Consider the following 25092-nt stretch of genomic DNA (forward strand, 5'->3'; position numbering starts at 1 on the left):
CATCATATATTTTCCTCTGCTCAACGTTGAGTTGTCTTTCCAAGTCTTCTAAGTTAACCGCATCCTCCTGAGCATGTGCCATGGCTCTTTCCACTTCATTCATGGCAGTGGCAGCTTCGTTTTCGATAACAGGTCCTCCTAGTGGATCCTGACTCAATGAAACAGAACTCTGACTGTCCTGAGAACTGTCTCTGGCAATCTCGGCTGCAATCGTTGCTTCCTGCTCGATTTCCGCATTCAACATTTCTACATATTTGGGAAAAGCAGGACATTCTATGGTCTCCTTGGCGGCAGTGAAAGAGTCTTCGTAACAGAGGAAATCTCCAAGCAGTTCCTCTTCTGCACGCCAAGGCTTGAAAAGTTGCAAAAGTGCTAAATAGAAAAACTCCTTTTTTTCAGGAGATTCGCCACTCAATTTTCGATGGTTTACCAAGTGGCATTTTCTTTGCTTGACCAGACATCCCTCACTTCCAATTACAGCATACACTCCTTTCTCAGTATCTTCTTTGATGTTCCTCTTGAATATGTAATTTTGTAGAACCTCATACAGACAAACATTCTCGAGGTGACTGCTTCGATTTGGATAATATGTATCCAACATGTTGGTCTTCAAAATGTCGGTACTGTTTGGCTCCTTTTCCGCCAAATACTCAATTTCCCGCACAGGTTTCAGAACTCGATTACGCGTTGCAGCAAGACCAAGACTCGCCCAAACGATACTCCTAGATTTGGCATAGAGACTTGCTGAAGACAACCGGTCAGAACATTCGTAAGCTCCGATTTCTCGATGCGACAACATCTTCAGACTGAAACTGTACAACTTCTTACTGAGGCTCTTTTCATGGGAAATGTCCTCCCACATATCCTTCAATTCTGTCTTTTCTTTTTTGGTGATGTAAGATGTCACATACCGAGCCACAGCCATACAGTTATCAGCCACAAACTGTATATCCATGTTAGCATTCCACATGGACAAAATCACTGGGTTGTAGTCGTTGATGTACTTGGACTCTTCGTTCCTCTTCAAATTGTATGTGTTTTTAGGATTTCTTTATCACATTATGTCGCAGCAAAGACATCAAACTGTTTACTCTTCCTTTAGAAATCACCGGTCGTGGAAAGCCGAAACGACATTTGGTGTAGAACTTGTCCTTGTTTCGGAATTTACGACGACAGTACTTTCCACAACGATGGCTTTGGAAACGTAGAACTTTTCTCTTAGGCTTTTCTTCTCCTTTGCGTTTGGAACAGCACACGTAGAATACTGTTGTATGAAACTCATCACTGAGTCTTCTGGATCTGTTCCAAATTTAGGTGCATCCTTGATCCACAGCAGCATATGTATATGAGGAGCACCTCTTGCTTGGTACTCCTTTCTCCAGAAGAAATCCAACACCTCTCCAAGAGGTGGATTCTTCTTATTCATGATGAAAGACATCATAGCTTCAAATCTATGATTGAAGTACCTGCATACATTGACTGGATCCAAAGAGCACAGTTCTCCGGGTGTCTTGAATTCGATGTTTTCAATGTTTCCATTTGCCTCTCGTAGAAATTCAAGTAAGTCTTCCCAGCCATACTCGGCACAGCTCAGAGTGAGGAACCATGTGGGACTTCCTAAGTTCCTCAGCATACATTTTAAATCACCATGGCGACGGTACCAGTACTCATTAGTACCACGCTGACACGCCATGAGATTAATCAGGTGACAATCCAAAATACTGTCTTGGACATTGACTTTATCCATTAAGTCACTTGCCGAGATGTTTTGCATGTGTATACCACTTTTCAAGATGTGGTTCACTGCATATGACAGTCCAGACAGATCGCTTTCAAACAGGAGATGAAACAAATAGGGAATACATTGTCGAAACCTAGCATCTCCTGCATACAATCGCAAAGTCCGGTATTCAGAAGCAGGAATTTGATGAGGTCGCTCATCATATCTTCCTCCCTGACCTGTTGGAAAAAGCTGTGGGAAACACCGAGCTTCCAAACTTTCCTCCCAAACACTAATGGGACTCCCTTTGGCTTGTTTCATTTGAAACAACTCAATAGCATTCCCCATGACTTCCTTGGAATGCAAAGGATGAACACTATAATGTTCATATATTTCTTCACTAGTAGAGGGTTCTACTTTCTCAATTTGACCAGCACACAAATCGCTATCCTCTTCCTCACTTACTTCCTCTTCTGCAACATATACATTCTTATAGTACTTATTATTTTTTTTCAAATACAATGTTGCCTTTTTGACTTTCCTAACATCCACTAAATCTTGCCATATTTTCTTATTCTTTGTCGGAACCCCATTAACTAAGATAACCAGAGGTTCCTCTTCCACTTTTTCTACTCCAATTGTGTTAATGTTTTTCTTCAAATCTAGAGGCAAATAAACAACTCTTCCCTTTAATCCTCCCTGTAAATCTGATGGAGGCAATTTCCCTGTCTTTGGCTCCATTCTTACAATAGCCTGAAAGGGATGGATACTTTGAATCAAAATAGATTCATAAGTATTTAAATCCTTCAATTCAGAAGGAATCTCAACCAATTCCAGATTATTATGAACTGCTCTAGCAGGCATCTGGTTTTGATTTAATTTGTTACAACAATAAGTACACACACGTTGATCCGATCCCAAATCAAAACAATTTTCTACCATCAAGTATGTTGTGAAATCCTTCCATTCACTATTATTTTCCCTTTCACTTTTTGCATATAAATCCACTAACTTAGTCTGATTCTTATAATAAGTGCGTCGACAACACACGCAAGTGAAATTAGGCCTCTCACTTGATTTCACCTGAAACGTCGCAATTTCCCTCTGAAAATTATCTGTACTGGAAACCTGTACACTATCTTCCACATTACCCTCTTCTTCTTGGTCAATTTCAACATTCTCCTCTTTACTTCCAAAGTAACAAAACTCAATTTCTGCACAAATATTCTTCACATCTACTTCTGAACCATGCAAAAGAGCAGCGCATAATTGTTTAAGCATAATTGCTGGACTCTTAGCATAATACAACATTCTAACTAATTTCCTCACTTTATTATGATGCACTGCTAGCATCCTGAAATGATGAAAAACACTCTGGCATACTCTCCTGGAAAGACAAGCCAGTGAATGACCATGCAAACCTGTCACTTCTCTCACTCTGCAAGGATCTAATTCTTGCAACAACTTCATTTTCTGCTTCAAACTTTTCTTATTAAATGTCCGTACAAAATCACAAAGCAAATTGATGGAATCCTGTCGCACACTGCAAATACTACTACACTTCCAGGTGTACACAGGACCCTTAGGACGTCTTCCTAAAACCTCATTACCTAACACCTCTTCTGTCTCTGTTGTCACAAGTTTTTCTTTTTCAACTGGACAACCATCTTTCACCTCATAAGCTCGACCGCTGGTGTCAACTGCATGCACCAAATCATTATCCTGGAAATAACTCTCCTCATTGAAAAATGCCTCACAACTTGAACTATGCATCCATTCTCCGGAAAAAACTTCACAAAAATTACTACGATTAACTATTCTCTTCCATCTACTATTTCTTTTGAAATCATAAATTGCCTTGTTTAGCTTCCTAATTCTATTGATTATCAAAATAAATAACTTACGTTTAATTTCAAATGCCTGATCAATAACTTTCTCAACTTTTGTTTTTTCTCTTATAAAAAACCACTTTCTGTTGACCTTTCTTAATATTTTTTAACAAATTGCCAATTATCCTGTTGCGGAACATTCGTTTACGAATGTCCCTAAACTGTTGTTTCCTTCTACTATCATGCACAGAGTTATCTCTTGCTCTAGCAGTAACATTTTTCATTGGCCTTTCTTTTCCGTTTAAATTGCTTCTCTTTTTCTGGACTGAAACATTTTCTGTAGTAATACTTTTTTTACTACAAATATTACTTATGAATGATTTCGTGGTCTTACCCGGTGCTTTCTTGGTGACTAGACAACTTTTTTTTGTAGAGGACTGCTGCAGTATTTGATACACCTGCTGTCTTTGACGTTTTGTAGCCTTTCTAATTCGAGCCTTAGTTGGCATTTTCAAATTTTGAAATGGTCTGCAGTTGAATCTGTGGTAAAATATAATAAAAAATGTTATTAACCACTATTACCAAACAGTAAATCAATAACAGTCGTCAAAAACTTAACACACTACTTGACATTTTTACATAGAATATTTTTTAGTGCGTTGGCAAATTTAGAATACACAAATAGCAGAAAAGAAATGGAATTCTTCTTCATTTACCTGTCCTGTTTTATATGTGAATCTGATCTAATTTTATGAGCATATTTTAATATTTTATTGAAGACACTACACATAACCTGTTTTTGAAGGTGTGTTTAATTTAAAATTAAACAGTTTACATTTTTACTTTTCATTTATTGTAAATTTTAAAAATAAATGTTTATAGTTCCATAGGCTCAAGCAGGTCAGCTTCCCACCCTATGTCATACAATTCTGACAAATCTGCATCCTCATCATGTTCTTCTTCATCCTCAGGATTTAAATCATCCAAGGGATCTACTTCCACTGATGTTTCAATTATGAGTTCAATGATGAGGTCGAGATCAACTGATTGCTGATTGTCGCTCATGTTGATGTTGTCGTTATCTGTAAAGAAAGATAACAACAATGAGATGTTGCAGAGTAAAAGACAAATCTCAGAGATTATAATAGTAAAATTGTTTAACAAGAGTAACATTTTGCAGCTATTATTTATCCATGTCCAGCGATGCTGAGGAGGTGAGGCCTATGTCCAAGTTTTCAGTGAACAGGACTCATCTCTTCTTAACCTTGGATAAGCATCACCGACTCTGTGTCCCCTGCTCATACTTAAATGTACAGGGGCAGATTTATGCTAAGTGGCGCATCCCCACGGATGCACCAGTTAATGTGCACCGCTGCTCTGCCAGCCATAGTGTGCCGAATTTACAATGTGGAGCACCATTGAGCAAAAACAGCACAGATGCGTCACACATCTGTGCCGCAAAAGCAGCACATTGCAGGAATCACGTCATAAGCGCGACATGTCTACTGCAATGCACAGGAGGAACCCTCACATTGCATGGTGTATCACTTCTTATGCCTGTTTCAAACAGGCGTAAGGATTTGATTCAGCAATGCTATAAAGCTGACTCAGTGAAATCTTCTAAATTTCACTGTTAGTTTTACAGGGCTTTCTTGCAAATTAATGCATACCTTGCAACAAAACACCTATATGAAAACTGACGCAGGTTTCATGTGGCACAGGACTTTACAGCATGACACATCTGCCTAGATGCATCAATTTTTAAATATGTTGCCACATAGCAAATCTTTTGCACCACCGCTGCGTCACAAAAGTGACGCACAGCGGCGCAAAAGAGGCACACGCCTATCATAAATCTGTCCCTAACATGTTAAATGATTGATTCAGGATAACGATAAGGTGTGGCCTATCCAGAGGTTTGTTTAAGGTGAGGCCTAGTCAGGGTTGCAGATTAAATTTACGCTTGTTGAAGACTATAGAGGAGATAATACATGTGAAGACCTACCAATGAAGTAAGTCATGTCCACTTCACTCTTGAACAAAGGCCAGACCTCTTCTGTGTCCGTGGACAGACCTAAACCTCATCTGCACAATGTCATTCGTAAACTTAGCAAACACAGGTAATGTAATTGAAAAATGTGGAGTTTCTTTTCCTCATTTCACAATCACATCACCTGTGTTTCCTTTGCTTAGGTATCTCATAGTGCAGATGGACTCTAGCATATGAAAGAGTACACAGAAGTTGAGCAGTGTATACAACAATTTTGACATTTACAGAAGATTCAGCTTCTTATCTTGTTGGAGATAAAATGAGGCCTGTCTTGCAACATGGTGCATCTTTTCCATCACTGCTGCATCGGTTTCATGTGGCACGGGACTTTACAGCATGACACATCTTCCTAGATGCATCAATTTTTAAATATGTCGCCACATAGCAAATCTTTTGCACCGCCACTGCGTCTCAAAAGTGACGCACAGTGGCGCAAAACAGGCATACACCTATCATAAAGCTGTCCCTAACATTTTAAATGATTAATTCAGGATGACGATAAGGTGTGGCCTATCCAGAGGTTTGTTTAAGGTGAGGCCTACTCAGGGTTGCAGATCAAATTTATGCTTGTTGAAGAATACAAAGGAGATAATACATGTGAAAGCCTACCAATGAAGTAAGTCATGTCCACTTCACTCTTGAACAAAGGCCAGACCTCTTTTGTCTCTGTGGACAGACCTAAACTTCATCTGCACAATGTCATTCGTTAACTTAGGAAACACAGGTGATGTAATTGAAAAATGTGGAGTTTCTTTTCCTCATTTCACAATCACATCACCTGTGTTTCCTTTGCTTAGGTATCTCATAGTGCAGATGGAGTGTAGCATATCAAAGAGTACACAGAAGTTGAGCAGTGTATACAACAATTTTGACATTTACAGAAGACTCAGGGGCAGATTTATGAAGGCCTTGCGCCGCCGGTGCGTCACTTTATTTGACGCAACGGCGGCGCAAACAATGCGCCCTATTTACAACGTGACACATCTAGGAGATGCGTCACGTTGTAAAACCCTGCGCCATAAGGAGGCGTTCCTGCGCAGGGGGGGGGGCGTTCCTGCGCAGGAACGCCTCCTAAAAGTGGCTCAGTGAAATCTATGAGATTTCACTCAGTCACTTTTAGGACAATGCTGCGTCAAAACCCTGCGCCTGCTTGAAGCAGGCATAGGTCTTGACGCAGCATTGTGGAGATGGGGCACCCCTGAGCCTTGCTGGAGCTGCGTCGCGCTTGTGATGCAGCTCCAGCAATGCACCACCTTTACGGCACAGATGCGTCACACATCTGTGCCGTTTTTGCCCCATGGTGCGCCGCATTGTAAATGTGGCGCACCATGGGTGGCGGAGCAGCGGCGCAGGATGACTGCTGGCGCATCCCTGGGGATGCGCCAGTCAACATAAATCTGCCCCTAAGCTTCTTATCTTGTTGGAGATGAAGTGAGGCCTGTCTTGCAACATGGTGCATCTTTTGCATCACTGCTGCATCGGTTTCATGTGGCACGGGTTTTTTACAGCATGACACATCTGCCTAGATGCATCAAATTGTAATTTTGTCACCTCATAGCAAATCTTTTCCACCGCCACTGCGTCACAAAAGTGACGCACAGTGGCGCAAAAGAGGCATACACCTATCATAAATCTGTCCCTAACATTTTAAATGATTAATTCAGGATGACGATAAGGTGTGGCCTCTCCAGAGGGTTGTTTAAGGTGAGGCCTACTCAGAGTTGCAGATCAAATTTACGCTTGTTGAAGAATACAAAGGAGATAATACATGTGAAAGCCTCCCATAAAGTAAGTCATGTCCACTTCACTCTTGAACAAAGGCCAGACCTCTTTTGTGTCCGTGGACAGAGCTAAACTTCATCTGCACAATGTCATTCGTAAACTTAGGAAACACAGGTGATGTAATTGAAAAATGTGGAGTTTCTTTTCCTCATTTCACAATCACATCACCTGTGTTTCCTTTGCTTAGGTATCTCATAGTGCAGATGTAATCCAGCATATGAAACAGTACCCAGAAGTGCAGCACTGCATGCAACAACTTTGACACTTACAAAAGCTTCAGCTTCTGCATGCCCCCTACACATTGCTAATTATATACATTTTAAACTGATGGTATCTTACTGGAGATGAACTGAAACCTATCTTGCAACATGGTGCATCTTTTACCCAAAAGTGACCCACAGCGGCGCAAAAGAGGCGCACAGCCATCATATGCATTTGAATGACGCATTTCTGGGTCACTTTTAACATGGCTATGTTAGTCAAAGAATTAAAATCTAAATTTGCCAAGCACAGATGGGGGCATATTTACAAGGACCTTGCTCCACGGGGAAAGGTCTTAAGTTAAAATGGGAAAAATAAAATCAGAGAGACTCAAATGCCTTATAAATATGCCCCAAGCAACCTATGAAGCTCTAACAGTACATTTCAAGAAACCTAATATTTTTCAAAAAACGATTTTAAACACATCAACAAAATCAATGATATACCTACATTCAAGGGGAAATGACTTAAAATGGCCTAAGACACATGAAAGCGTTTTTTTAAGGCCCTTGCACCATTTCTGTGTCACTTTTAACATGGCTATGTTAGTCAAAGAATTAAAATCTAAATTTGCCAAGCACAGATGGGGGCATATTTACAAGGACCTTGCTCCACGGGGAAAGGTCTTAAATTAAAATGGGAAAAATAACATCAGAGAGACTCAAATGCCTTATAAATATGCCCCAAGCAACCTATGAAGCTCTAACAGTACATTTCAAGAAACCTAATATTTTTTAAAAAACGATTTTAAACACAGCAAAAAAATCAATGATATACCTACATTCAAGGGGAAATGACTTACAATGCCCTAAGACACATGAAAGCGTTTTTTTAAGGCCCTTGCACCATTTCTGGGTCACTTTTAACATGGCTATGTTAGTCAAAGAATTAAAATCTAAATTTGCCAAGCACAGATGGGGGCATATTTACAAGGACCTTGCTCCACGGGGAAAGGTCTTAAATTAAAATGGGAAAAATAACATCAGAGAGACTCAAATGCCTTATAAATATGCCCCAAGCAACCTATGAAGCTCTAACAGTACATTTCAAGAAACCTAATATTTTTTAAAAAACGATTTTAAACACAGCAACAAAATCAATGATATACCTACATTCAAGGGGAAATGACTTACAATGCCCTAAGACACATGAAAGCGTTTTTTTAAGGCCCTTGCACCATTTCTGGGTCACTTTTAACATGGCTATGTTAGTCAAAGAATTAAAATCTAAATTTGCCAAGCACAGATGGGGGCATATTTACAAGGACCTTGCTCCACGGGGAAAGGTCTTAAGTTAAAATGGGAAAAATAACATCAGAGAGACTCAAATGCCTTATAAATATGCCCCAAGCAACCTATGAAGCTCTAGCAGTACATTTCAAGAAACCTAATATTTTTCAAAAAACGATTTTAAACACATCATAGAAATCAATTTTATACCAACATTCATCGGGACATGACTTACAATGCCCTAAGACACATGAAATCGTTTTTTTAAGGGTCACTTTTAACATGGCTATGTAACTCAAAGAAACAAAATCTATTTGTAAAACACTTGACACAAAGCAACATTTTAAATACACAACTTTCTTCATAATTTTCTCCCTAAACCATACTATTCTCTATCTAAATTAAATTAATCTTTTCTCACCTTAGCAAATACTTTATGAGTTTCAAAACAGTCTCAGAAATACACCAATTTGTCTTCAGCAGAACAAAGGGTATGCACTCCAGAAGCTGCAGCTATAGAAAGCACAGAAATGCTGTAATTCTTCACACATATCTCTCATGTCACCCAATCAAAACTATTCCCTCACTTTTTTCAAATCAAAACCCTTCCCCCCTCTGCCCTTTCTGCCTTTTTTGCATAGCAACCACCTCCTGGAAGACCTCTGGTGTTTGCAAGTTAACACAACAATGTTTCAATTGAACTCTGAACTCTCAGTGCACCTGCGTATCCAGTGCAATCTTTCATTAAATGATTTTATTTTGACCATTCAAATTACATCTTTCAAAGAACTCATCCATGCACCCTAACTTTCTGTTTTCGGCAATCAAAATCCACCAATCACTGTTACTGCTTCATTAACACAGAAACTCCACAGTTTTTTTCATTATAAACTCTTATTTTTTCAACTGCCATTTCATTACCACACTTCATCTGACTGCAGCAGAACCTTCTCTCACCATGTTTTCTGTCTGGATTGTTGGACATAGTTACATCTATTGGGCTCAGAGGTATGCTGAGAACAGAAATTTACCTAACCTCAATTTACAAGATGTGGAAATTAAGTGGTTTGGCCACAGAGGATTAAAATGTCACCAATTGATACCATTGGTGAAAACCTTTATGCATTTGCCAAAAATTGACCTGTTAATTGTGCACTGTGGAGGTAATGATTTGGGCACTTTGACTGGAGTAGGTCTGGAAATGCTTTTAAAGGACACCTTTGAGCAATTAATGGCACTTTTTCCTCAAACTGCCTTGGTATATTCAAATATATGCCAAAGACAGAAATGGAGGTGGTCGAACCAATTTTGTCCACAAATTGAGAAGTCGAGGAAGCATGTAAACAAATCTGTTTCAGCTTACATGAGAGACCATGGAATGGGCTCCGTGTACAACAATAACTTGCGTTACTACATGCAAGATATCTACAGAGGAGATGGAGTTCACTTCTCAGATGAAGGGAACAGAGTTTTCATTCTGAATTTAAAAATGTGCATTGGTACCTACTTATAAGTACCTAAATGTACCATAAACCCAAAAGCTCTTCTCAGAGCTACCCTACATCTGATCACTCACAATTATTATTTTACTCTAACTTTTTTTACTAATTTTCAACAAAGTACGCTCCCCGGAGCGCTACCCGGTACGCGAACCGGAAGCTAACCGCGCGAAATTTTTTAAAAAAATGTTTTTTTTTCGCACCCATTCTGAACATTATGTGCCCTCCATCTTGTATCTTAATTCGACCGAAACACAAAATGGTGGACTCCCGTAACGCTTAAGGTTCGCATACCGGGGCGCTCGCCAGTTCGCGTACCGGGGCGCTCCCCGAGAAGCGCTCCATTAAAAAAGGTGGGAAAGTAATTTACAGAAGAAACCCTTGAGACACTTTCACCAAATATAGATTTGCTCATACTACATACCAATCCCTACCATTTTCACAAATTTTGTTGAAATTCCATTTAGCCATTTACCCTGTAGACCTCTCTAAATACCCTGAGGTAAATTACTTCACAAAACACATCTGAAGTGTTGGAATTCACAACCAATTAAAATGTTACTTTCATTTTCTATTTTTTTTTTACCTGACATTTGATTGGTTAATTACCTGAATATATATAAAGGAAGAGAAGGAAACACAGCCATTTTGACTACTACTTCCTGGTGTACATTTCAATAGGATTTTCACTAATCACTTCAACTTCTTTGTAAAGGTAAGTTGTTATTTTAAAAACTGAAGTATATTGTGCACTATAAGTAAGTTGTTATTTTAAAAACTGAAGTATATTGTACACTATAAGTTAATATGGTAAACTTTTTCTGATAGTTATATACTATCCCTCTGTAGTAGTTATAGATTTAGATAGACTTCTCTGTTATAGTTATGGATGGAGTTAGGTTTCTCTTGTATAATTATGAATTTACTTACGTTAAATCACATACACTTTTTTATATTCCTACTTCCACTCTGATACTATACACTGCCCAAAGATAAATTTCACTGTTAAAAACTGCCTATCTAAAATTAATCCCAACAGTGCCCTATCTCTACTAATATATTTTTTATCCAAATTTCAGACAAAATGGAAGGCGAACACAAAGTTTCATTTGAAATTGTCCTGCAAGAGACCAACCAAGAAATAATTGATCCAAATTATATAGAATTTATGGATGAAACTTGGGACCAAGAACTACTGCAATGTGTGCAAGCAGTAGATGTCCTCCTTGAAAATGAGGACATTTTACACACTCAAACATTACAAGCTATGTTCAATGAAAATAACGACATTTCAGACAGTGAAATGTTAGACATTTTATTAAATTTTGAAACACAATAAATAATTGCTTAAAAAGAAAAAAAATATAATAATTATCAACAAAACCAACAATCAATTAACATACAGTATTTGAAAAGTCTATCATTCTTTTTTCCTCATAGTACGCTCACCGGGCCGCTTCCCGGTTCGCGAACCGGGCGCTATCCACGCAAAAAAAACAAATTTTTTTTTTTGTTGCCCCGCGGGGCCCTTTTAAAGCCTCCACATCAAACCTAGGGGGTCAGGGAGGATCTATAATGCCCCCTTATGGTCATTTTCGCCTTTGTTTTGACCTCCTCTTGTCTCTCGATCCTACCGAGAGACAAGATGGCGGCCGCTCCGGACTGTTTAGAATGTTGACAGACACCGAAGAGCCAATCAGCTTCGCTTCGCGAAGTTCCGTTACGCGTCAAGTACGCGAACCGGGGCGCTGCCCGGAGCGCGCTTACAGATATATATCTTTTTTTGAACGTTAATTTCTCAAAATCCACTGGAGCACATATATTGAGACCTAGCAAAGGCACATCGGGCTAACAGTCCCTATAATTTTGCCAAGTTTCGTGCAAATCCATTCAGCCGTTCGGGCTAAAAGTGAGGCCAACCGCACTATGGAAATTAACATGGGAAAAACGCGTTTTGGGACCCCCCTTTTTTCTCGGCCCCCCCTTGACGAACCCCCCCCAAATTTTCAGGGCCTACCCAGAAACAAAATGTTCCATTTTCCTGAAAATTTCAGCCAATTCCGTCCACAAACGCCAAAGTTATTAGACATAGAATTTTCAAAAATCCCATAGAGAAAAAATCCTAACTATATATACCTACTGGCGACCGCCAGTAGGTAATATATATATATATATATATATATATATATATATATATATATATATATATATATACCAAGGTGTATTGAAGACTGAGTGGGTGTATGCTTGTCTGAATGGATGATTTAGTAGGTACATGACTGTGGCAGGGAAACAGGGAGTAAAAAAATTGCATTTTCTATGTTAATTCCAGTAGGGATTTTGAACACGACTACAGCCCGAACTGCTGAACAGAATTACATCAAATTTGGCAGAAAGTTAGCTCTTGGTCCAAAAAGAGTGTTTTTTGTTATTTCTGGTATAAATCCATTCAGTAGCTTTGGATTTATTCAAAGAAATCCAAATGTGGATCCTTTGCGACGTCCAAGCGTGGCATCACAAACCCATGTGCCAGGAGCAGTGCTGTGATTAGCTGTCTGTAACCTGTGTAGAATGTTGTGACTGCCATTTTATAAAGTGGGACACAGTTCCCGATGTTGGAAATGAAGGCTTAAACTATAGAAGGGAGCAGGGTAGGGGTACCCTAACTCTGTTTTTAGGGGTCTCTGAGGGACCCCTTATGAGTAACTAAATGTCCCCAAACTGATTTTTTCCACAAGGTTGGAGTTGCAAACCCATTGTGATTCTCAACGTGGCCCCCCTTGTAGTATCACGGTAGAGTCGCAAACCTTGTGGAAAACCACCCCAAATCTTTTCTTCAAACACTCGCACATTAATACATGCAATCATAGACTCACTCAAAGACTCATGTACCCACTAACAGACCCACTCAGAGACTCATGCAACCCACTCACAGATCTACTCAGATACTCACCCACCCCATCACAGTCCTACTCAGAAACTAACACATCCACTCATAGTCCCACTCAGACACTCATGCACTCACTCACAGACCAACTGAGAGACTTATGTACCCACTCACAAATCCACTCAGACACTCATGTACTTACTCACATACCCATTCAGAAACTCACACACCATATACACGGACCCATTCAGAGACCAACACACCCACTCAAAGACATATTCAGAGACTCATGCACCCACTCATAGTCCCACTCAGACACTCATGCACCTAATCACAGACCCACTGATAGACTTATGCACCCACTTACAGACCCACTCAGATACTCACACCCCCACTCACAGACCCATTGATAGACTTATGGACCCACTCAGAAAGTAACACACTCACTCACAGACCTACTCAGCGACTCAAACACCCACTCACAGACCCACTCAGAGGCTCATGCATCCACTCACATACCCACTCAAAGACACACACCCACTCACAGACCAACTCAGCGACTCACACACCAACTCATATACCAACTCAGAGACTCATGCAACCACTCACTTGCCCACTCAAAATCTCACAGACCCACTCAGTTTCTCATGCACCCACTCAAATACCCACTCAGACACTCATATGCCTACCCACAGACCATCTCAGATACTCAAACACCCATTTACATACCCACTCAGAGATGCATGAACCAACTCACATACCCACTCAAAGACGCATGCACCCACTCACAGATTCACACATCCACTCAGACACTTATGTACCCAATCAAATGCCCACTCAGACACTCATGCACCTACTCACATACCTTCTTACAGACTGATGCACCCACTCACAGACCTATTCAGAGACTCACACACCCACTCACAGATCTACTCAGATGCTTATGCACACACTCAACAATCCAGTCACAGACTCACACACTCAATCACAGGCCCACTCAGACATGTATGCTCCCACATCTAGACCCAGTTACAGACTCATGCACCCATCACACACCCACTAAGAGACTCAAGCATGCAGTCACAGACTTATTTAGACACTCATGTACCCACTCACAGACCCAGTCAGATACTCAAATGCATAATCACAATCTACTCTGAGACTCATGCAACCAGTCACATACCCACTCAGACACTCATGGACCCACTCACACATCCACTCAGAGATTCATACTCCCACTGAAAAGTCTCACTCTGACATTTAAGAAAACACTCACAACCCACTCAGACACTGACGTACCCATTGTAAGACCCACTGAGACAGTCATGCACCCACTCTTACAGCCACTCCAAAAGTGATGTATGTATTCACAGACCTACTAAGAAGCTTATGCACCCACTTACACACATACTTAGGGCCAGATTTAAGACCCGTTTTTCAATGCGCAAATGGTTTGTGACCCGTTTGCGCATGCAAAAACCTCCAGGGCCATATACAAACCCTATTTAGCGAATCCCAATTTATTTGGGACTCGCTAAATAGGATTTGCTACTCGCAATTAGGAAGGGGTGTTCCAAGGGCGTCCTTTCTTGATTGTGACACGCTACCCTATGTAAGATTGTTTTGTGACCGCAATTGCAGTCGCAAAACACTCGCAATTTACTGCCCTCTTCAAGAGGGTGGTAATGCACTCGCAAATGGAAGGGGTCCCCAGGGGATCCCTACCCCTTTGCAAACGTAGGGGGAAATATTTTTTAGGGGCAGGCAATGGTCCCAGGGACCACTACCTCCCATTACAAAATGAAACAAAACATTTCATTTTTTAATGCAGCCTGTTTTTCGTTAAGGAAAATGGGCTGCATTTAAAAAAACAGCTTTATTTAAAAGCAGTCCCAGACATGGAGGTCTGTTGAGCCTAGCAGGCCACCATACCTGGGAGGGCCAGCCATTCTCAGTAGTATCACAAATTGCAAGTGGCTCATGAATATTGATGAGGCACGCAATTTGTGACCCCATTGAGAATCGTTAACAGTGTCTCTGACACTGTTGTACATGTCATTTTGTGATTCACAAATTGTGAGTCGCAATTGAGCGCAATTTACAACTCGCAAACTCACATGGTCGTACATCTGGCCCTTAGACACTCACACAACTATTCACAGAGTCATTGTCACATGCATAGAATCAAATTGAGAGTTATAAATCTTAAATGTGCTGTTGTGCTTTGAATTTGTGGGTTTGCTCTGCATATCTGCAACAGAGTCTTGACTCCAAAATTATTATTATTTTTGAAAAAATATTTAAATTGAAACTGTTTTGTGTTTGGTAATAGGGTGGCTCTTAGAAGAGCCATTGGGTTCATTTTGTGTAGATGATAACTACACATAAATAAAAGATGCAGTCTTTCAAGTTGTCAATGAATATCCTGTTGTCTTTCTCAAAGAAATGTACTCCATCACTTCTTTATATGCTCCATGTCAAAAGGTGTTGTAGATGCAGCCCATTTTGTGGTCTGTAACAAATGCAGAAACAGTTTTAGTAACATGCTTCCGGTGGCTTTGTCTATTTGTGGACAGAATTTGTCTGACCATTTCTATTTCCTTGGCAATATTTGGATTACACCAAGGCAGTGCAAGGGAAATTACCATCAATTGGCCAAGGGTCTCCTTCATTGCTATTTCCAATCCTACCTCTAGTGCCTAAGTCATTATCACCACAGTGCACAATTTAGAGATCTGGATGTTGGCAATTTGCAATGCACTCAAACAAAGGCAGCAATTGCTACCACTTTAACCCTCTTTGGCCAATTCAAGTAATGCCTACATTTGGCAAACATATTTATCTCACATTTCTGTGATGGAAAGTTCTGGAATCTGCATAGAGCCACACAATTCCACCAACTTTGCATTCCCCTGCCAAATTTTACCTCGCTTGTGTGGTAGGTATTGTCCCCTCAAGAGGAAACAGCCCAAAACACAAAGTGAACACACCACATTTTTATAGTGAAAAATGATCCTTTTTTTGCGAAGTGCCTAGCTGTAGATTTTGAACCCTAGCTCTGCCGGCACCTAAGGAAACCTAGGACATGTATACATTTTTGAAAACTAGACACCCTGGGAAATCCAGAATGGGGTGACTTGTCTGGCTCTCACCAAGGTCTGTTACCCAGAATCCCTTGAATCCCTTGCGAACCTCAAACTTTGTCAAAAACAAATTTTTCTCACAATTCTAGTGATGGAAAGATCTTAAATCTGTCTGGATCCACAACATTCTACCCACTCCGCATTTCCCAAAGTCTTCCCATAAAAATGGTACCTCACTTGTGTAGGTAGGCCTAGTGCTCACAACAGGAAACAGCCCAGAGCGCAATGTGGATACACCACATTTTTACAGTGAAAACAGATCCTTTTTTGCAAAGTGCCTAGCTGTACATTTTGAACCCTAGCTCTGTCAGCACCTAGGGAAACCTAGGAAACCTATACATTTGATAAAACTAGACTCCCAGGGAAATCCAGGAGAGGGTTACTTGTCTGGCTCTTAACAGGTTTTGTTAGGCAGAGTCCCTTGCAAATATCAAACTTTTTAAAAAAATACACATTTTCCTCATATTTCTGTGATGGAAAGTTCTGGAATCAGTGTGAATCTACCCAATTCTACCCACCCTGCATTCCCCAAAGTCTTCTGATAAAAATAAAACCTCAATTGTATGGGTAGGCCTAGAGCCTGTGACAGAAAATGGCCCAAAACGCAATGTGGACACACAACATTTTTACAGTGAAAAGGTACCCTTTTTTCGCAAAGTGACTAGCTGTGGATTTTGAACCCTAGCTCTGCCTGGCCCCTAGGGGAACCTAGCAAATCTATACATTTTTTAAAACTAGACACCCAGAAAATCCAGGAAGGAGTGACTTGTGTGGCTCTAACCAGGTTCTGTCACCCAGAATCCCTTGCAAACCTCAAACTTTGTAAAAAGAAAAAAACATTTTCCCAACATTTCTGTGATGGGAAGTTCTGGAATCTGTGTGGATCAACAACATTACTCTCACCCATCATTCTTCAAAGTCTCCTGATAAAAATGGTACCTCAGTCGTGCGGGTGTGCCAAGTGCCAGAGTCAGGGAGGGCCTAAGCTAAGTTTGAGGTTTGCAGGGGATACTGCGTAGGCAAAGGTTGGGAGATCCACGCAAGCCATACCTCACCAGTCTCCACTGGGTGTCTAGTTTTCAGAAATGTGTGGGTTTGGTAGGTTTCCCTAGATGGCTGCCGTGCCCGGGGCCGAAAACCCAGGTGACGCCCCTTGCAAAACCAAGTTGTTTTGTGATAGGTAATTTTGATGTCTCCTCAATATATTTTGGGCCCTTGCCTGTCGAGGGTACTTGGGCAACCCACAAGAGTGATATACATTTTTTTATCAGGAGACATGGGAGAACGTTGGGTGGTAGGAAATTTGTGTCAGCCCGGTGATCCCACAACTTTCCCAAACAGAAATTTGAGATGAATTTGATTTTTCTGCTAAATTTGAGGCTTGCAGGGGATTCTGTGGTACAAAAAGGGGTGGTGCTGGACGGAGCATCTGAACCAATCAAACACTCACACCCAGTCAACAGATCTGGGTTTAATCCATCACCGTTCTTTAGCCCACTCTGCCACACCAGTTCAGACATGGCAGGGGATTCTGGGCAGGAAAACGTTGGTGGGTCCACACAAGCCATACCTCTCTGGACTCCCCTGGGTGTCTAGTTTTTAGAAATGTGTGGGTTTGGTAGGTTTACCTAGATAGCCGCCAAGCCTTGGGCCAAATACCCAGGTGACTCCCTGTGCAAAACCAGGTTGTTTTCTGATAGGTAATTTTGATGTCTCCTCAATACATTTTGGGCCCTTGCCAATCGCGGCTACTTGGGCCACCCACATGAGCGAGGTACCATTTTTCTCGAGAGCGAGGGGAACGCTGGCTGTTAGGAATTTTTGTGTCAGCCCGGTGATCCCACAACTTTCCCAAACAGAAATTTGAGAAAAACATTATTTTTTCAGCTAAATTTGAGGTTTGCAGAGGATTCTGGGTAGGAAAATGTTGGTGGGTCCAAGCAAGCCATACCTCCCTTGACTCCCCCCGGTGTCTACCTTTCATAAATCTGTGGGTTTGGTAGGTTTCCTGTTAGACCTGACATCATTGGCGTGAGTCTCTCTTCCATTTTTGACGGATGCCTCCTCTGTTTTGATATGTTTTTGCTGGATTTATGCTTTAGGTACTGTGGCACTGCTAATCAGTGCCACAGTGCAAGTGCTCCCCATGTTAAATTGATATACTAATTGGTTATTCCATGATTGGGTCATTTGATTTATCAATCAGCCTCTAGTACAGTGCACCATGTGTGCCCATGGCTTGTAAATCAAATGCTGCTGGTGGGCTTGCAGCACTGGTTGTGCCACCCACATACGCAGCTTGTAAAGTATGTCTCAGGTCTGCCATTGCAAGGCCTATGTGCAGTCTAGCACTGCCATGTCAACTTGGCCAAGTGCACCCACTTGCCAGTCCCTAAACCTTCCCTTTTCTTTGTATTAGACACCCCTATGGTAGGCCCAAGGGCAGGATGCATTGTAAGTACAAGTAGGACATGCTCTGATGTGTGTAGCATGCTCTAATAGTAAATTACAGCCATTTTCGTTTTTCACTATTGAAGGCTACCTGTTCTCATAGGCTAGAATGGGCAGTTAAGATTATTACATTCTTACAATCCTAACTGACTCAGGGAACATGGTAGAAATTCGAATTTAGTATGCCTGAATAATAAAATACATCTTTTAGTCAAGTTTATTTTAATATTCTGTGTTTGCAAATACCACTTTTAGAAAGTAAGTATTTGCTTGCCTAACCATTTGAGCCTGCCTCTGTTGGTTTGTGTATTCCTTGTCTGGGTTTGTGTGTGACAGGGCTGGGGAAATTCCAGGAGATAGTCTGGGACAGCCCAGTGGTGAATAGAGAGATTTACATCCAGATGGGAGGGAGGAGTGTACCTGGCACCTGAATAGGGCTGGGCCTTCCCTCTACAATGCTGGCTCCATCCCCTGTGGTTTGTCTGATGTCTCTGCCCTGCACAGTGAAAGGAGAAGAGGAATCCTGTCAACAGAGTGCTCCAGAGCTGGATCTTCCCTCCCCTGTGCTGGCTCCACCCCCTGTGGGGCGTCTGATGTCTCTGCCCTGCACAGTGAAAGGAAGAGAAGAGTCATGTCAACAAAGTGCTCAGGAACTGGTTTGAACTAGGCAGAGGCCTCTCTGCCTTCAGAGAACAAAGGATTTTTGGGTATACATATTGGGACCCTGATCCCAAGAAATTAGATCACTTCTGGGACAAGAAACCTTTCTGCCAAGGAGAAGAACCAAGGAAGCTGCAGGAGTTTGGACTGCCCCTCTGCCAGTGTGCTGTTTGCTGGGTTGGCCTGTAGTGGTTGCTTCATTGCCAAGGGAAAGGAGAAGGAACTTTGTAAGGACTTTCATCTACAGAATATTCTCTAAGGGCTTGAACTGTGCTTGCCTCCTGCTGAAGTCTCAGGGACAAAAGACTTCCCCTCCAACTCCCTCCTGAATTTCCTTGCTGGGAATTCTGACACCAGTCACTTGCGTGCCGCTGGGAGCTGGAAGCGCGACGCATTGAGAAGAAGCGTGTCGCCGCCGCAGCTGAAATCATCGCAACGCCGGAGAAGTGAGCCTTCGCCGCATCTCCCTGGAAGCGTGTGTTCATCGAAGCTGCCTGCTGTTGCATCATCGGAGAAGCGTGACGCCATCGAGAGAGTCGCCATCGCATCACTGGAGAAGCGCGTCGCAGGGCCTGTCGCGGGTCCAAAGTACGAGTCGTCGCAAGGCTGCCAAGGGCGTCATCGCATCGTCATCGCATCGCCGCATCAAGGGCGCCATCTTCTGGCATCGCAACCGGATCATCGCTTCGCATCAAGGCGCCATCTTGCGCACCGCAATGGGCCCACAAGCCGAGAATCTACGCATCACCTCCGCCAGTAAGGCTCACGACGAGTCCCCTACTCTGCGCAAGCATTGAGGCAGGACGCAACCGTTCACGTGGATCACGGAACCGACGCATCTCCCCTTTTGCGAGCCTTTTGTTCACTCTGCGTTACGCATCCAGGTACTTTGTTGAGAACTTTCTCGCATTTAACAGCAACTTGAGCTAAGAGACTTTAATCATCTTTTTAAGTTATCTTAAGTGTAGTATTGTGGATTTTTGTCGTTTGTGGTCTTGTGTTTAAGTCTATATAAAGAATACTTATTTTTATAAAACCTGTGTTGTGTCCATCTGTAGTGTTATCACTGTATTACTGTATATATTCACAAATGCTTAACACGCTGCCTCTAAGATAAGCCTGTCTGCTCGTGCCAAGCTTCCAATGGGGTGAGCAGGGGTTATTAAGGAGTGTAATCTCCTTATCCTGACTTAGAAGTAAGGGTCCCTATTTGGACAAAGGTAATAACCATTGCCAACTAGAGACCCCCAGATCTAACATTTCCTTAGATAGCAGCCGAGCCCGGGGCCAAAAACCCAGATGACTCCCCCTGCAAAACCAGGTAGTTTTGTGATAGGTAATTGTGATGTCTCTTCAATATGTTTTGGGCCCTTGCCTGTTGCTGGTACTTGGTCCTCCCACATAAGTAAGATATCATTTTTATCGGGAGACCAGGGGAAATGCTGGGTGGTAGAACATTTGTGTCAGCCCAGTGATCCACAACTTTACCACACAGAAATTTGAGAAAAAAAGTGATTTTTGCAGCTAAATGTGGGGTTTGCAGGGAAATCTGGGTAAGAAAACGTTGGGGTTCCATGCAAGCCATACCTCCCTGGACTCCCCTGCATGTCTAGTTTTGAGAAATGTATGGATTTGGTAGGTTTCCCCAGATGGCCACCAAGCCCGAGGCCAAAAACCCTGGTGACCCCCCTTTGCAAAACCAGGTTGTTTTGTCATAGATAGGTGGACACCTGTGTTTTTGGTCCCGGGTTGGCAAACATCTACGGGAACCTAAAAAATGCAGGCATTTCTGAAAACTAGACAGCAGTGGGTGTCCAGGAAAATGTGGCTTGCGTTGAACCCCCAACAATTTCCTTCCAAGAATTTGCTGCAAACCTCAAATTTAGCTAAAAAATCAAATGTTCCTATAATATGTGTGTGGGAAAGTTGTGTGATCTACAAGAGAACAGAATTAGGGAGTGAAGAGGTTATGCCCCTCACGGGCACTGGGGTGGATGTGTCCTCCTCAGCGAGATTAATTCAAAACAAAAGGATCCACCTCAGAGAGGTTCAAAGGGAAGTGTACCCAAACTTGGTAGGGCTTAGACAGTGTTTGCTTAAATACCCCTCACACACCAAAAGGGCCCTTGGTGTCATGCTTCATGATAGGGGTCTTCCTGCCCCGCTGCGGGACGGGGCGTGCTACGACTAGCGACTACGCTGGAGCACTGTTATTGTAGTGCTATGTGTAGTCTATGTGCAGTGAGAGAAAGGGTCAGGGGTGGATAAGATGAGTCAGTTAAAAAGTACCTGGCCTTATAGACTAAAGGAATTTATTAGGTCATAGGCTGGTACTATAAAAATGGTAGTTCAGAGATATCACATGTTTTAATGTGCTGATACTCCTGGTCAAGTCAACATGTTTCAAAGCCACACAGCTTCTTCATTAGGACTAAAGATGATCCCTTTAGTGCTCACTATGTCGCTATCAGTTTTTGCAGAGATAAGTGCTAAGTACAAAGAGTGACGTTAAAATACAGTACCCAGTTGGTACAGTTATGGTGTAAGCTCAGTATTTCCGAAAGTAAGCCTGAAAAAGAGAGCACAGTTATTTTCACATGTGCCCCCAATGCGCAAACACAGATCACCTAATGGAGATAAAGGTGATAAATTGTGACTGTAGTGTCCTTTATATTTATAATTCAACACAAGTGCTGTGACCTGTTCAAGAAAAAAGGTAAACAAACACAGGACATACACAAAATAGAAAACACACTCTCTATGTTGTAGATTTCGCAATAGCTGTGGATCAGAAAAGGAAATCAAATAAGTACATACTAGAAACGGTAGGAGTCAGTGCTCCATGAGCCTTCTTTTACAGGTGGGGAGGAAATGGCCACTGTAATCTGCTTGTAGGGAAACATGTGGGGAAAAAATGACATTACTCTCTTGTGGCCAAAAGTGTAAGAAACACAAGAATCTCTTGCCGTTTTAGTGTTTGTCTGATAACACTCTATGAATCTCAATGTTAATGTCTGGTTCCCCCTTCGGCTATGCCGTACTCACTCAGTGGTAAGGAAGTCCTCGCCTCAACTCATGCCATACCGCGGCTCCGTGGTGTGAAGGAGAGCATGGTCGAGGGCGTATTTATGCAGCCGTAAATTAGTTAAGTGGTTGCTAAATACTCGCACCTGTTAGTGTGGGACAGGGCCGGAAGTGCGGTCACTGGGTGAGTATGCTAGACACTAGAGCACTAATGCGTGAATGCAGAAGTGAGCGGAAGTTGCACTGGACGTTTCCTTCCCGGTGCTCGTTCGCCTGCCGATTGCCTGCTGCACATGTGACTGACGCAGATATATTGCTGCACGTGTTACTGTGTATGCCCTACCAATTTTGAGTACACTTCTCTTTGAACCTCTCTGAGGTGGATCCTTGTGTTGAGAAAGTTGTGGGATCACCACACAGTACACATTTCCTACTACCCAGCATTCCCCTTACACTCCCATTAAAAATATACCTTACTTGTGTGAATTGGCCAAGTGCTTATGACATGAAAGGGCCAAAAACATGTAGAAATTGAGGGGGAACCCAAAGCGGGTCAAAAAGGGCAGTTTGTTTATACATTTTTAGGCTGACACTGCTTTGGGCACCCACGCAAATGAGGTATCATTTTTGTGCCTGCACTGTGATCCTACAATTTACCCACACAGAAATGTGAGGAAAATGTGACTGAAAGAATATGTGAGGTTTGCAGGGGATTCTGGGTAAGAAAACGCTATGGATCCATGCAAACAAAACAGCCAGCCAAGTGTCAGTACACGCACACCACCATCCATGCACACCACCAGTCAAGCTGCACTTGGCGTACTGCCAGCCAAGCACCACCCATGCACACAGCCAGCCAATCGCCACCCATGCACTCTGCCAGCCAAGCACCATCCCTGCACACCGCCATCCAAGCACGGCCAGATTGGGAACAGCAACCAGCCCTGGCAGATTGAAGCTCAACTGGCCCTGGTAGGGGGTGTGCTAATAAGAAGTACTGCTCCCTGCTTTTGTTACTGGGGCCCAATATTGCAGCACTGCTGCAAAACTGACCCCCAGTGATAAAACCATCCCCATGGCAGAATATCGTCCTCACCCTTCCAGCCCACTTGGGGAATGCCCTGTGCCCACTTCGGCCAGTCTGGCCCTGCAGCCAAGCACCATCCATGCACACCACCAGTGTGTGGAGTGGTGCTTGGCTGGCTGTGTGCATGGATGGTGCTTGACTGCAGGGATGGACTGGCCATAGCGGGCACCAGGTGTTTCCCCGGTGGGCCGGAGGGGTGGGGGCCAGTTTTCTGCGAGGGACAGATATGGGGCTGTTGCCCTGATCTGCTTTCTGATGGGGGCAGACTTCCTTTTTTGTCAGTAGGAGCATTAGCATGTCTTTCTCTGCAGCCCCACCTGCACTTATTAAAAAAGCAACAAAATGCCTGGTGCATTGGGGCTTTCTGTCCCCCCCTGGGGGCAGATTAGGGACTAGTTCCCCCATTTGCCTCGATGGGGAGAGAAACACTGTGGATTTTTTGTGGGGATGGGGAATTGGCATGGGCAGCCCCTACCCCTATATACATAAAAAATTCCCTGGAATCTAGTGGGTTTTTTGCCTCCCGGGTGCAGAACGGGGGCTACTGCCCCCATCTACGACCCAGAGGGAGTATAAACACTGGATTTTTGCTGGGGGGGGCATTGGCATGTCCGTCTTAGGCAGCCCCCACCCCTTCAAGGAGGGCAGAAAGACTGGAATATTGCCGTGGACATTGGCATGCCCATCTCGTGCAGCCCCCAGGAGCCCCCACCCCTAAATCAAATTAAAAAAATCCCTGGCTTCTAGTGGGCTTTCTGCCCCCCCCCTGGGGGGCAGATAGACTGATTATGCCCAAATTTACTTGGAGGGAGAAAAGGCCCTAGCCCAAGGGGCCGCTCCCCTCTTCTTGGTGCCTACTGGGTGGTCCCTGCTTGGGGATCACTCTGCTGGGGTGATCCCCAAGCAGAGATTCACTGGAGGGGGCATTGGAAAGAGAAGATTCTCCCCTTTCGAATGATACCTCTCCTGACTTTCTATGTTCTCTGGGGGCTGAGATAGCCCTCTGAGCACATAGAAAGGAAAACACAAATGAGCCTATCGGCTCATTTCAGTTTTGGTTTCCATGCAAAGAGGTCAGCGCGATGTGCGCGATGATCTTCACTGCACAGAAATAAAAGCAACAGCCTCGGGAGCTGGGGATGCCCTTCCCCTACTACTGAGGCTGCCGGGGGGGAAAGGAACTCCCTCTGGTGCCCGCACCAGAGGGATTTCCCCTGCCATGTGCGAAGACGGCCGGGAGCCATCCTGCGCACACGAGCACAGTGGTATAGGACGGCTCCTGGCCATCCTGCCATGGAACAGGTTAATTATTTGTTGTGTTTGGGTTCTACAATGCTAACATTTATTTCCGAATAGCATGCTACTCACACTCAGAGGTAAGTTATGTTCAGTTTACTCTGGTATATTATTGTGTGATACAGTTTCTAGTTTCTGCAAGGCTGGTGCTCCATGCTACCTAATCATACTCAT

The sequence above is a fragment of the Lissotriton helveticus genome, chromosome 4_1 (genome assembly GCF_964261635.1).
Source record: "Lissotriton helveticus chromosome 4_1, aLisHel1.1, whole genome shotgun sequence".
NCBI lineage: Eukaryota > Metazoa > Chordata > Amphibia > Caudata > Salamandridae > Lissotriton > Lissotriton helveticus.